The sequence below is a fragment of the Pseudonaja textilis genome, chromosome 2 (assembly GCF_049901715.1).
Source record: "Pseudonaja textilis isolate UNSWEBS1 chromosome 2, rPseTex1.2, whole genome shotgun sequence".
NCBI lineage: Eukaryota > Metazoa > Chordata > Lepidosauria > Squamata > Elapidae > Pseudonaja > Pseudonaja textilis.
In genome coordinates this window covers 3963461-3977752 of record NC_141991.1, presented here as the reverse complement: position 1 = coordinate 3977752, position 14292 = coordinate 3963461, and the positions used below count along the sequence as shown (strand labels likewise).

The 14292-nt window shown below is 40.2% G+C and overlaps 1 long non-coding RNA gene and 1 pseudogene across 2 annotated transcripts in view; one reads left to right on the top strand and one right to left on the bottom strand.

Annotated features, from left to right (window-relative positions):
- Nucleotides 1-11643: 11643 nt before the first annotated feature.
- The window catches only part of LOC148126581 (uncharacterized), an 83381-nt gene continuing 80732 nt past the window's right edge, over nucleotides 11644-14292 (top strand). The window contains exon 1 of the long non-coding RNA XR_015742484.1: nucleotides 11644-11823. This is a non-coding gene — a long non-coding RNA (uncharacterized LOC148126581). The remainder of the gene's footprint in view (nucleotides 11824-14292) is intronic.
- Nucleotides 11820-14292, bottom strand: part of LOC113452267 (uncharacterized) — a 47457-nt pseudogene continuing 44984 nt past the window's right edge. Inside the window, exon 6 of the transcript XR_015742478.1 lies at nucleotides 11820-14239. The product of XR_015742478.1 is annotated as an uncharacterized LOC113452267 (transcript). The remainder of the gene's footprint in view (nucleotides 14240-14292) is intronic.

Here is a 14292-nt window from a genome sequence, read left to right as displayed (position 1 = left end):
ACATGATTAATTCAGTACATATAATAACGACAAACAGGAGAATTCTGCTTCCATAGTAGACAAACTTATATGCTGTTGTCTTATTGACTTCCAACCTATTAATGTCTTACCCAGCATTATGGCTGTTCCCGAAGTCGACTTTCTTGTGTCTCTTTCTGATGCAAAACTAGCATCTGCATAAGCACTCAGTATTAGATCACCTTTTGGTTCTAGATACAGTGCATGGTGTAATGTTCCTTTAAGATATCTTAAAATTCTCTTCAATGCTTTCCAATGACATTGAAGTGGATCATTATTATGTCGTGCCAGTTGATTAATAATATAAGCTATATCTGGCCTTGACCAATTGCTAATGTATGATAAGCTACCAATCAAAGATTGATATATTACCTTATCAAATTTGGGACTTTGAGCATCCATTTTGCAAATATCCTGACTCATTGGAGTCTTTGCAGTCTTACAAAGTTCCATCTTATAATCTATTAGCAATTTAGATATCTTATCCTCATGAGATATCTTAAAACCTTTCTGTGTTTTCAGTATATTCAAACCTAGATATTTCTTTATCTCCCCTAATTGCTTGATTTTTATTTTCTTAGCTAATGATGCTATTATTTTATTGGCTTCATCATTAGTTTCTGTAATCAAAGCAATATCATCTGTGAATAATAGTAATAATGATATTTTCCCATTTGTCTCCCTTTTAAATAGACATGGATCGGCTAAACCAGCTTTAAACCCTATATTGTTTAGTTCCTTTACAATATACTGGTTCCATTCATAGCCTGATTGTTTAAGACCATAGAGGCTCTTTTTTAACAACCAATAATCATTATTATTTTCACCTTTAAATCCAATAGGTTTTTCATGTATACAGTATGTCTTAGTGGAGCGTGCAAGTAAGCAGTTTCTACATCTAGATGGTTGACTATATATTTCTTGCTTGCTGCCCACACTAAAGCTGCCCTTAATGTTGCTGCTTTAAGGCTAGGTGCAAATACCTCATCATAGTCATTGGCATTTTGTCTAAAACCTTGGGCTACTAATCGTGCCTTATGGATTATATTACCATCTTTTCAGTTTTTATCTTAAAAATCCATTTGCAGCCAATGGGTTTTATATCAACAGGTAATCTCGCATTTTCATATACTTTCATATCCTTTAAGGATTTCAATTCCTTATTCATTGCTGCATACCAACTTTCCTTATCTTTAGTAGGATACATTTTTATTTCATCTACAGTATATGGAACTTTATTAATCTGGCACACTGTGTTAGCCTGGTATCTATCAGGCGGTCTAGATATTCGTGTAGTTCTTCTGGGAATTACAGGGCTTGTATGAGGACTTTTTGAATTACTACCTGTTCCTGTTCCTCAGCTTGCTCAGCTATTGGTACTATTTCTTCCTTTATGGGCTCTATCTCTGCCTGTATTTCTCTCTTTACTTTATTCTTAAAGTTACAGGGATAATTAATAGGATTTCTATAGGATTCAATAATTACTTCTTTATTGTTATCCTGTTCTAACTTATCCCATCCTACGTGCTCTAGAAATTGGGCATTGGCACTACATAACACCTTAGATGTGCCTTTCTCCCAAAATCTATATGCCCTATGGTTTGCTTGGTAACCAACGAAGAATAATTGTTTAGCTCTGTGTTGCCCTTTACGCCTGAGTTGTGTAGGGATATGCACCCATGCTGGTGCACCAAATGTGTGCAGGTAACTCAGATCAGGCTTCCTGCCATGCCACATGGTGAATGGTATTTCACCAGTAGTTGTGTTAACAACGTTGTTCAATATGTTATTAGCACACATTATGGCCTCCCCCACAAAGAATCAGGTAATCCAGAATCAGTTAACATTGTTCTAACCATTGCCTGTAGTGTTTGGCCTCTTCTCTCTATAAATGCGTTGTGTTGTGGTCTGTATGGTGCAGATTTCTTGTGCTCTATTCCAGCTACCTTTAATCTATTCTGGAATTTGCTGTTAACAAATTCCGTACCATTATCTGTCACCAGGGTTATCAGTTGCCGTTTAGTCTTTCTTTCTGCAAATTTTAACCAGTTGAAGAAATGTTGATATGTTTCAGTTTTGCTTTTCATTAGGTAGCAAAACCCATATCTAGAATAATGGTCCATAATGCTCAGTATATATCGAGCACCCCCATACTGGGTTTCTTTGGACCTATAATGTCTGCAAATACTACTTCTAAAGGTTCTTTAGTTTTGAAACCATTTAGCCTATTTGCAGGCAATATTTTACTCTTATCTTCACAGCAGACATTACAACGCAAATATTTATCACAAGGTTTTAACCTTATTCCATCAGATAACTCTACTGTACGTTTTAGCATTTTAAAATTTACATGCCCCAAACGCCTATGCAATAAATAGATACATTCATTATGAGGCTTTATATTGTTAAATACAGTCTGTGCCTCCCCTTTCTTACTATCATGTAATACATACAATGTTCCATTTAAAGCTGCAGTTACCCTTTTGTTATCTTTTTCAATTAAGCAATTATTATCCTTAAATGTAATTACATAACCTAGTTTGTCTAATACCCTTACAGAAAGCAAGTTCATCTTTAACTGTGGTACATACAACATTTTTATATCCTGGTTTAAGCATGGACAGTATGCAATACCTTCACCCTTGGCCTTGAGGTTCCAGCCATTACGAAGTGATATATGTTGAGAGCTTGTAGACATTTTTATAAATTTTTTCTTATCTCTCGTGATGCAGTGGGATGCACCACTGTCCACCACCCATAAATCATTCTTCACATCACAGTTGCTAAACATGGCTAGTTCAAAGGATTTCTTTGGCCTTTTTACATTCTGGCTTTTTTCTTTTCTACAGAATCTTGCCAAATGTCCTCTGCCCCCACAATTAAAACACTTTTTAATTGTGTATGCCGTCGAAGATAAATTCTCTTCTTCCGGGTGCTTTAATTTACTAAGTTGGTTTCTTTCAAGCTTTGAAGATAATTTCTCTTCTTTATTAGGTTTATCTTCTCTCAGCTGGTCACGTTCACACCTTCTTCTGGCTTCTTCTAATAGCCTGCCGGTAATCTCGGTTAATGATAAACTTTCTTTTGGCAATACTTGTAAAGCAGTCACATAATCATCATAGCTTTGATGTAATGAAGACAGTATGATGTATACTTGTTGCAACTCATTAAATATAAGCTCTTTTTCTTGTAATTCCTGAAAAATGCTTTTCATACAGTTTAAATGAGTTAACATGTCTCCATTCTTCTGAAGATGTGTTCGAAATAGTTTTGTGTAAGATATATATGAGCTCCTACACTGTCCCGAACATATATCTTCCTGAGGTTCTCCCAGCAGTTTGCAGCATTTTCCTCTCCACGGATATGAATAAGTTGCTGGTCAGAGAGAGTCAGTCCTATGATGCATAAAGCCTGCTCATTCTTTCGTTTATAGTCTTGTATCTTTTTATCATCCTCTTCATCATTAGGATCTAAGTTAGTCACATCTGGTGGGTTTGTTATTATGCCCCACAAACCTTCTCTTCGTAGAAGTAAACTACATTTCATTGACCATGAAACATAGTTTGTTCCATCTAGTCTGGATATCATGGACAGATTTGGCAAATTTACTTGTGCCATTGCTCTTCAGATATGTAACTATTTAAAAACTAATGAAAAACAGTTTGTTTTTACAGTAATGTGCAACTCACACCAACTCTCACTGCTATATCCTGGTTAGTTAGACTGTGCTCACTGGGCCCATAACCAATGTTAGTGTTTGGGGACAAACCCCCAAGCAGAATGTGCAGCAGCAGTCAAGCCAGGCAGCCAAATGAGAGAGGAAGGGCCCTAGAGTTTACACACACTGATGACAAACACTGTTTGTAGTTTAAATAGTTGTTTAATCCAATTAGAGTTTAAGCATTGTCAATCAGTCCATATGTCATTCACAAATATATCCATTCAGTAACTTAGTCCATTTACTAGTCAGTTCTATATCCTTATCTGCTTGTAAAGATATCTTCTCCTCTGATACCTTTCCTTTTTGAAGACAACGCTGAGTATTCACAGGATATCAGCACATCAATGAAATAGTCCTTTCGTTCAGGTATTCAAACAGTTGTAGCAAACAGTAGCAAACAAAAAGTAGCAATATCCAACACAGTATTCAGCACAGTAGCCAACAAGCAGTAACTAGCAGAAAACAAGCAGAGAGAGCAGAGCAGAGAGATTACGTTTCTCTTACTGCCTTTTATTGCTGTTTGTAACCGCACCCTTAATTAGTTAATTACAGGCAGTTTGGTGCTTAAAGCTACAAGTTACAAACACTTAAACCTTGGTTTATATATTTATTCACCCAAACTTAGTTGGTGTATCATTATTATACCCAACAACACCAACTAAGTTTGGGTGAATAAATATATAAACCAAGGTTTGGGTGTTTGTAACTTGTAGATTTAAGCACCAAACTGCCTGTAATTAACTAATTAAGGGTGCGGTTACAAACGGCAATAAAAGGCAGTAAGAGAAACGTAACTCTCTCTCTGCTTGTTTTTCTGCTTGCTACTGTTTGTTTGCTACTGTTTGCTACAATTGTTTGAATACCTGAACGAAAGGACTATTTCATTGATGTGCTGATATCCTGTGAATACTCAGCGTTGTCTTCAAAAGGAAAGGTATCAGAGGAGAAGATATCTTTACAAGCAGATAAGGATATAGAACTGACTAGTAAATGGACTAAGTTACTGAATGGATATATTTGTGAATGATATATGGACTGATTGACAATGCTTAAACTCTAATTGGATTAAACAACTATTTAAACTACAAACAGTGTTTGTCATCAGTGTGTGTAAACTCTAGGGCCCTTCCTCTCTCATTTGGCTGCCTGGCTTGACTGCTGCTGCACATTCTGCTTGGGGGTTTGTCCCCAAACACTAACAACCTTCTTAGTCCCGCCATCAGTTTCCGGATGGTGCACTGACACTAAGCACACCTGAACTTGTAGCGCTGCCATTAACTGTTTCCAAAACTGCGCAGTAAACTGAACCCCATGATCAGAAACCACTCTATCTGGCAGTCCATGCAGACGAAAGATATGCTGTAAAAATAGCTGAGCCATAGTGCGGGATGAAGGTAATCTCCGACAGGGAATGAAATGAGCCATTTTAGTCAGCATATCAACTACCACGAGCACCATTGTGAAGGCCGACGAGGATGGTAAATGTGTGAGAAAGTCCATGGAGATCACTCCCCATGGTCTGCCCGGAGTCGGCAATGGTTGGAGGAGTCCAGGGGGTGCACCCGACGCTGATTTCGCTTGCCTACACTGGACGCAAGAAGCGACATAAGAGAACACATCGTGATGAACCCGAGGCCACCAAAAAGTCCAGGTGACCAAATGCAAGGTTTTATAAAATCCAAAATGGCCAGCAGCGGGGTTATCATGACATTGTGTCATGATGAGAGATCTCAACGACCTGGTAGGTATGTATAATAAACCCCGATGTCAGAGCAAGCCCTCTTCAATGGACCATGGAGAATCAGGTCCGATGTCCTCCTGTCTCTGCTGCGTCCACGCATCCAATCGTTGCGCCTCTCGTATGCGAGCCCACAAGTCTACTGGATCTTGCAGTACGGCCAAGGATTCTGGTGGTAACACCATTCGTAGAGGAAGAGGATCCTCGGGACCAATATACTCGGGCTTCTGAGACAACGCGTCTGCCCTCGATTCTGTCCACTCGGAACATAAGTAACGGAGAAATTGAACCTGGCAAAAAACAAAGATCACCGAATCTGGCATTGGTTCAATTTTTTCAATTCAAATCTTCCAAGTTTTGGTGATCTGTCCGAACCTCTACCTTGTGCCAAGCCCCCTCTAAATGATGTCTCCAGGTCTCAAAAGCAGCCTTAATGGCCAACAACTCCTTTTCCAAGATGGTGTAGTTGCGCTCTGAAGCTGTGAGCTTCCTAGAATAGTATGCGCATGGGAAAAGAGGCGCGCCATCCTTTGAAGCTTGTAACAGTACCGCTCCGATAGCGACATTAGAGGCATCGACCACAAATGGATGATTTGGATTAGGATGCCTCAATATCGGTTTGGCCACAAACGCTTTCTTTAAAGTTTCAAAAGCCTGTTGTTGTGGAGGCCCCCACACAAACGGGATCTTCTTATGGAGGAGCTGTGTTATGGGGTCCATTACTTTAGCAAAATAGTAGTTGGCGAATCCCAAAAGACGTTGGACGTCCTTGACTCGACGAGGGGCTTCCCAACTACACAATGCCTCAACCTTTTTAGGGTCCATAGCAATGCCCTCGGGAGAAATGATGTGCCCTAAAAACTCTATCGACAACTGAAAAAAGAAACACTTCTCCAGTTTCGCATAGAGCTTATGCTCCTGAAGACGCTGCAGCACTTGATGGACCTGATGAAGGTGGTGATCCCTGGATCGAGAATAGATTAAAATATCACCCAGATACACCATGACAAACCGATCCAGGATGTCCTGAAAAGTGTCCTTCATCAAATGCTGGAATACAGCGGGAGCGTTGGTTAGACCAAATGGCATGACGGTGTACTGGAAATGACCATAACAAATGCCAAACGCCGTCTTCCACTCATCCCCCTTGCGCATCTGAACCAGGTTGTAGGCCCCACGCAGATCGAGTTTAGTGAATATAGTAGCCTATCGCAACCGCTCCATCAATTCCGAAATGAGCGGTAAGGGATAGCTATTCCTCACAGTGATAGAGTTTAGTCGCCTATAATCACAGCAGAGACGCAGTTCTCCCAACTTCTTAACAAAAAGAATGGGAGCCGAAAGAGGGGACGACGAGGGTCGAATAAATCCCCGAGCTAAGTTTTTATTCAAAAACTCTCGGAGTGCAACCAACTCAGGCTCCGACATGGAGTATAATCTCCCCTTTGGCAATGGAGTGTCCGGTATCAGGTCCACGAGACAATCATAAGTACGATGTGGGGGTAATCGGTCTGCCTCCTGCTCGCTGAAAACATCGGAGAAGTCCAACAGCTCCGGAGGAATTGAGACAGCAGGAGTGGCGATATCTTGGCCAGTGCAAACATGCCTCAGGTGTTCCACACATTGTAGGCTTGGAAAAGAAATGGCGTTCTGCGACCAAGCCACCAACGGATCGTGCAAACGCAACCAGGACATTCCGAGCACCAAAGGGAGATGGAGGTTCGAGGTGACATAAAAACTTATCGCCTCCTCATGATCCCCAATAAGCATAAGCACTGGCTGAGTAGTGCAGTGAATGGGTCCCAACTTGAGTTCACGCCCATCTACGGTTTCCACCTTAATGGGTGGATTCACAGGAATCAAAGGAATTCCAAAATGTTTAACAAAAGCACAGTCCATAAAGCTGGTTGTAGCCCCTGAATCCACCAGCGCAACAGCAGGAATTCCTTCCTTCTGGGACTGTAAGAAGATACGAGTGTCGAAAAGTAAATGCCGAGGAGGACCAGGATTTACTTCGGCAATTTGGGATAGGGATGGAGGATGTGCCCGACCTAGGGTTTCCCTGAGGTCGGGCTTACCCCGTTTCCCGACGGGCCAGAAGTGGTTTCAGACACAGGTCTGCGAGTCCTTCTCCGAGTGCAGGAATTTGCAAAATGTCCTGGACCCCCACAATAAAGGCACAAGCTTTCCTGGAACCTTCTCGAACGTTCTTGCACCGTTAAGCGAGGGCAGAGTGCGCCTAACTCCATCGGCTCCTCAGCAGTAACCGTGGGTTGGAAAACTCTCGATGGCGTGGGTTGTGCACGAGAAATCGAAGATGGTTCCATAATGAGCCGTTTGCATCCACGTTGCTGTAAACGAGCTTCAATTCGTAAGCACTGAACTATTAAGGCATCCAAAGTTAAAGCCCGCTCTTCATGGACCAGCTCATCTTTGATGGCATCAGACAAGCCTTCCTGGAATGCAGCCATATGAGCCAGTTCATTCCAGTTAGAGTCCATACACAGCAAACGAAATTCTGCAACGTATTCCTGCAGGGAATGTTTCCCCTGATTAATGTCCCTTAACCGTCTGTCCACAGTTTGTATCTTAATTGGGTTCTCAAACATCACTCTCATTTGTTGGAGAAAACCCTGGAAATTGTTCAACAACGGGCTATCTTGAACTAACAAAGGAGTAGCCCAATTAGCAGCCTGCCCAGTTAATAAACTGATCATAAATCCTACTTTAGACTGGTCGGTTGGGAAGTCTTCAGGCCCCAGAGAGATAAACAATTGGCATTGACCCATAAATACCGGGAACCTGTCCATTTGCCCAGAAAATTTCTCTGGCATGGATACTGGGCTTTTCCTCACAGGAGGGGCAGGGGGAACAGCAGCAGGGCTTGGTAAGCTGGAAACATAATTCAGCAATTGTGTTACCTGATTCTGAAGCGTCACATTGCTTTGCAGTAACTGATTAATTTGTTGTTGTTGCTGCTCTACCAAACGCTGCAGTTGATTTGAATCCATCTTGCTTTAAAGATGGTTTGTTTGTGGCCAGGAACAATAATATTATGACTCTCCTTCAAAATTCCAATGAACAAAACAGAAAGCAGCCGTTTCAAATCAAATCAAACAGAAAGTAGTCTTACAAGATAATGGCTGGCAGGAATCTCAATCCACAGCATAAATCTTTACTCTGTCCGGCAAACCAGTCCTGGGTCCATGCCGGCTCATATTTTTCTGCCATGACCTCCTCACTTGAACTCATATCAGTCACAGGAGCTGAATCCCATTTCTTAAAATCAAGGGCTATCTGTTGTTTAAGTTTAATATAATTGTTCTCTTTTAATGTACTACATCTTGGCGTCAAGTATATCCCCAAATACTTAACCTTATTTGTAACTTGGATTTTCAACAATTCTGCCAATTCTTCTCTTTGTCTTAGTAACATATTCTTTGACAAAATCTTTGTTTTATCTTTATTTATTTTTAGACCGGCCACCTCACCATATGTCTCTATCTTTTCCAGCAGCTTCAAGGCTGTTTCTATAGGGTCTTCTAAGATAAAGACTAGGTCATCTGCAAAAGCTTGTAATTTAAATTCTTCCTTTTTGATTTTCATTCCTTTTATAGTTTTATCTTCTCTGATATTTCTATTCAACACTTCCAAAGTCAATACAAATAGCAAGGGAGGGATAAGTAATTTTGTTTTAGGTTACCTTAATAGCATTTCTTAGATTCTGGCACTCCATAAAAAGACAAAAACAGGGCCCTAATGCTTGAAAAATATCTTTTGCCCATGCATTTGTTTCAGCTTCTGTTCATTCTGGCTCCTTCTCTGAAAGATAGATTGTTCACCCTGAAGCTTTTTACACACACTCTACATTGACATCTGTCATTATTCCACCACAAGTCTTTGATTGAAAAAGGTTTCCTGCTTCTGCATTCATACTGGTTGACTCAGATCTTAATTTGACACAGTGGACCCAAGTTGGACTGAAGGCTCCTTGGTGCCCGCCCTCTGAGGTTGGTTGGTGCACTAATGATGTTCCCTAGTTTGGGTAATGATATGTCTGTAACAACACAATCAAGCTCAGAGAGCACCAAGGACCCCTCATTTCAACCGTGAGTTACCAATTTTCTCTTTTATTGGTAGGATGGATTATTTTTGGCATCTTGACATCCCAGAGAAAGTTCCCATTCGCATTTCTGCATGTTTCATCAGGAAGGACTGAAATTGTTTTTTTTTAAATAAAATTTTCCTTTATTAAACTAACACACAAGCACAAACATAAATTTACAATAAAAATGTTGAAGCTGGTACAGTCTTCCTAACAGCAATCTTTGTCATTACTTATGGTAAATCCAATAATATTACATAATTTCATTCCATATACATTAAATATACCTATAATCATTCCTTATTTGCATGAATCTTCATCTCTAGCCAACCATAAAATTTGTCCCATGTTTAATTATAATCTGAATCCTTATTTTTTTTAGATCTTTTGTTAGTTTATCAATTTCTGCTAATTTCATTATTTTCCTCAATATTTCAAATTCATTTGGGATATCTTTACTTTTCCAATTCTGTGCATACGCCAATCTTGCTGCAGTTATTACATGGATTATTAGATATATATTTTCTTTATCATATTTCCTCGTATTGATCCCTAGCAGAAAAAACTCGGGTTGTATTTTCATTGCACACATTTCTTCTATCCAGTTGTGTGAATTTTGCCAATATTTGTGGGCCTCTTTGCAACTCCACCATGTGATAAGTTCCTTTTTCTTTATTACATTTCCAGCATATGGGAGAAAGATTTGGATTTATTGTTGCCAATCTTGATGAAAGTATGTGCCATCTATAAAATAATTTATACAAATTTTCCTTGAATGGTATAGCTACTCATTTTTTAATTTCTTTTCCAAAGTTTTTGACAATCGTCTAAATTAATGCTATAACCGAAATTTTTCATCCATACCACCATTGTTTCCATTACTTTTTCTTCTTCCAATTTAAATTCCAATAAAACTTGATAATTTTTATCATCTTCTCAGATTTTAATAAAATTTCATCTAATTTTGTCTTAGTTTTCCTAATTCCCCACTCCTTATCTTTTAAGTATTTTGATTGGAGTTGCAAATAGGCCCACCATTCCACATCAATTCCCTGATTTCTCAAATCTTGTCTGGATTGTAGTTCCCCATTATCATTTTATATATCTTCATAAGTGATTCTTTTTCCTTGTCTCAAAAGATGTGGGTGCATCAGTGTTTCCAAAGTTGATAAACAAATAGGTGTTTCTATATACATTTATCTTTTTATCTTATACCATGTATTTAAGAGTCTAACTTTGTGCCTTTGTACATAGTTGCAACCCTTTAAATCAGGGGTCTCCAACCTTGCCCACTTTAAGACTTGTGGACTTCAACTCCCAGAGTTCCTCAGCCAGCTTTGCTCCAAGAAGGTTGGAGACCCCTGCTTTAAATTATCCTGCCAGAGGAAGGAATGCCATCCCGACTGCAAGTTGTAGCCTTCTAGTGTTAGTATTCTTTTATTTCTATGATTGATCCAATCTTTCACCCAGGTTAATATTGCAGCTCTGTAGTACAATTCCCAGTCGGGCAGGCCAAATCCTCCTCTTTCAGGACTGAAATAGTTTTAATTTAATTTTTAAATTAAATAGTTTTAATTTAACTGACTTAATTTCATATTATTTTGGTCCCCATTGATTTTTGATCGATCATTTGCAATGTTGATCTTCTTGATCGATCATTTGCAATGTTAGCACACTGGAGTGGTTTTCATTCTGATTCTCTGGAGCAGGGGTCTTCAAACTTGACAGCTTTAAGACTTGTGGACTTCAACTCCCAGCATTCTTCCTCCAGTCATGTTAGCTCAGGAATTCTGGGAGTTGAAGTCCTCAAGTCTTAAACTTGCCAAGTTTGAAGACCTTTGCTCTGGAGTATGCCTTATTTTGGGAGGGAGGGAGGGAGGGAGGTAGAGAGGGAAAAAGGAAGGAAGGAGTTAGAAACATTTGTTGCCATTGTAAATTTGAATGTTTGCATAATAAATTATTGTAAACCAAGGACTAAGTGGTTTGGCCAGTAGGCTGCCTAGCTATGGGAACTTAACATACATCTACATTTCCCTACCACTGCTTTCTCTTAATAAAACTACTTGCTGTAACGCTCCATGTATGGAAAACACTTGGAATAGACACAAAATTATGCATATTTCCACAATGCTACAATTATTCTGCATTTGAGTAAATGACTTCAAGCTGCACTTTTTTAATATACGGTGTGAAAAAGTTACCATGGCACTGAAAAAATATAACTGCAAAATAATACTTCATGTGGTTTTCATTCAATGCCTCTGTTTATACAACCAAGAATTGTCTTAGCTTTTTTGCTGCTGCTGAACACACGTGACTCATGTTTAAGTGATCATCCATTCAGACTCCAAGGACCGTTTCACAGTTACTATTTTTGAGCCAGGTTTCATGTAATGTTTTTCCTGCCCAGGCATAAAACCTTGCTTTTATCCACATTAAATTTTGTTTTGTTGGATTCAACTGTGTCTCATTTGGATCAGAAAGGCACAATAGGCATACACATCAAAATCTATAGAGAAATGGTGGGGCAGTGGTTAGAATGCAGTAAAGGTAAAGGTTCCCCTCGCACATCCATGCTAATCGTTTCTGGCTCTAGGGGGCGGTGCCCATCTCTGTTACGAAGCTGAAGAGCCAGCACTGGCGAAGAGGTCTCCGTGGTCAGGTGGCTGGCATGACTCAATGGCGAAGGCACACGGAATGCTGTTACCTTCCCACCCAAGTGGTCCCTATTTTCCAAATTTTTACATGCTTTCAAGGTTGCAGAAGCTGGGACAAGTAATGGGAGCTCACTCTGTTACGCAGTGGTACGGATTCAAACCGCTGAACTGCCGACGTTTCTGATTGACAAGTTCATCGTCTGAGCCATTGAGCCACTGCAGCCCTTTCGAATGTCCACTCCCACTGCCAGGAGTTCAATCCTGACTGGCTCATGGTTAATTCAGCCTTTCATACATCTGAGCTCACTAAAAAGAGGAGCCAGGCTGCTGGGGACAGTATGCTGACTATGTAAACTGCTCAAAGAGTGCTGTAAAGCATTGTGGAGTGGTATATAATTCTAAGTGGAATTGCTCTTGCTATATAGCTTCTCCAAGCATGGATCCTTTTATGAGAAGTAAGATTACCATTCTTTCAACATTCCATGTATTTATATGGCTTCTCCCTCTGTGGATTTTGTTATGAGAAGTAAGAGCACTGCTCTAAGCAAAGGTCTCCCCACAGTCCATGCATTTATATGGTTGTTCCACTCTGTGGAACTTTTTGTGGATAGTAAGTCCATTGTCCTGAGTAAACATTTTCCCACACGGTGTGCATTTCAGTTTTTCTCATGAGCGGATCTTTTCGTGGGAAGCAAGATTACGGCTTTGAGCAAAGATCTTCCCACAGTCCATGCATTTATATGGTTTCTCCCCGGTGTGGATCATCTTATGGGAAATAAGATTACATTGTTGAACAAAGTTCTTTCCACACTCTGTACATTTTGCCCAGTGTGGATATCTTATGGGAAATAAGATGACCGCGTTGAGCAAATGTCTTTCCACACTCCATTCATTTATATGGTTTCTCCCCTGTGTGGATCTTTTTGTGGGAATGAAGTCCACTGTTCTGAGCAAAGGTCTTTCCACACTCCATGCATTTATATGGCTTCTCCCCTGTGTGGATCTTTTTGTGGGAATGAAGTCCGCTGTTCTGAGCAAAGGTCTTTCCACACTCCATGCATTTATATGGCTTCTCCCCTGTGTGGATCTTTTTGTGGGTACTAAGTCTACTGCTCCGAGCAAAAGTCTTTTCACACTCCATGCATTTATATGGCTTCTCCCCTGTGTGGATCTTTTTGTGGGAATGAAGTCCACTGTTCTGAGCAAAGGTCTTTCCACACTCCATGCATTTATATGGCTTCTCCCCTGTGTGGATCTTTTTGTGGGAATGAAGTCCGCTGTTCTGAGCAAAGGTCTTTCCACACTCCATGCATTTATATGGCTTCTCCCCTGTGTGGATCTTTTTGTGGCTACTAAGTCTACTGCTCAGAGCAAAAGTCTTTTCACACTCCATGCATTTATATGGCTTCTCCCCTGTGTGGATCTTTTTGTGGGAATGAAGTCCACTGTTCTGAGCAAAGGTCTTTCCACAGTCCATGCATTCATATGGCTTCTCCCCCGTGTGGATCTTTTTGTGGTTTCTGAGTCCGCTCCTGTCAGCAAAGTTCTTTGCACACTCCATGCATTTATATGGCTTCTCCCCCGTGTGGATATTTTTGTGGTTTTTGAGTCCTCTGCTCTGAGCAAAGGTCTTTCCACAGTCCATGCATTCATATGGCTTCTCCCCCGTGTGGATCTTTTTGTGGTTTCTGAGTCCGCTCCTGTCAGCAAAGTTCTTTGCACACTCCATGCATTTATATGGCTTCTCCCCCGTGTGGATCTTTTTGTGGTTTCTGAGTCCTCTGCTCTGAGCAAAGGTCTTTCCACACTCCATGCATTTATATGGTTTCTCTCCTGAGTGGATCCTTTTATGGGAAATAAGATCACTACATCTTCTGAACTTGTCACCACACTCTCTGCATTTGTAGGACTTCTCCCCAGAGTGAATCCTTTCATGGGAACTAAGTTGCGTGCTTGTTTTATAACATTTTCCACATTCCAAACACTTATAAGGCTTCTCTTTCGTGTCAATTATTTTTTGAGATGTAAGGTTATTTCCAAGAGAAAGCATTAA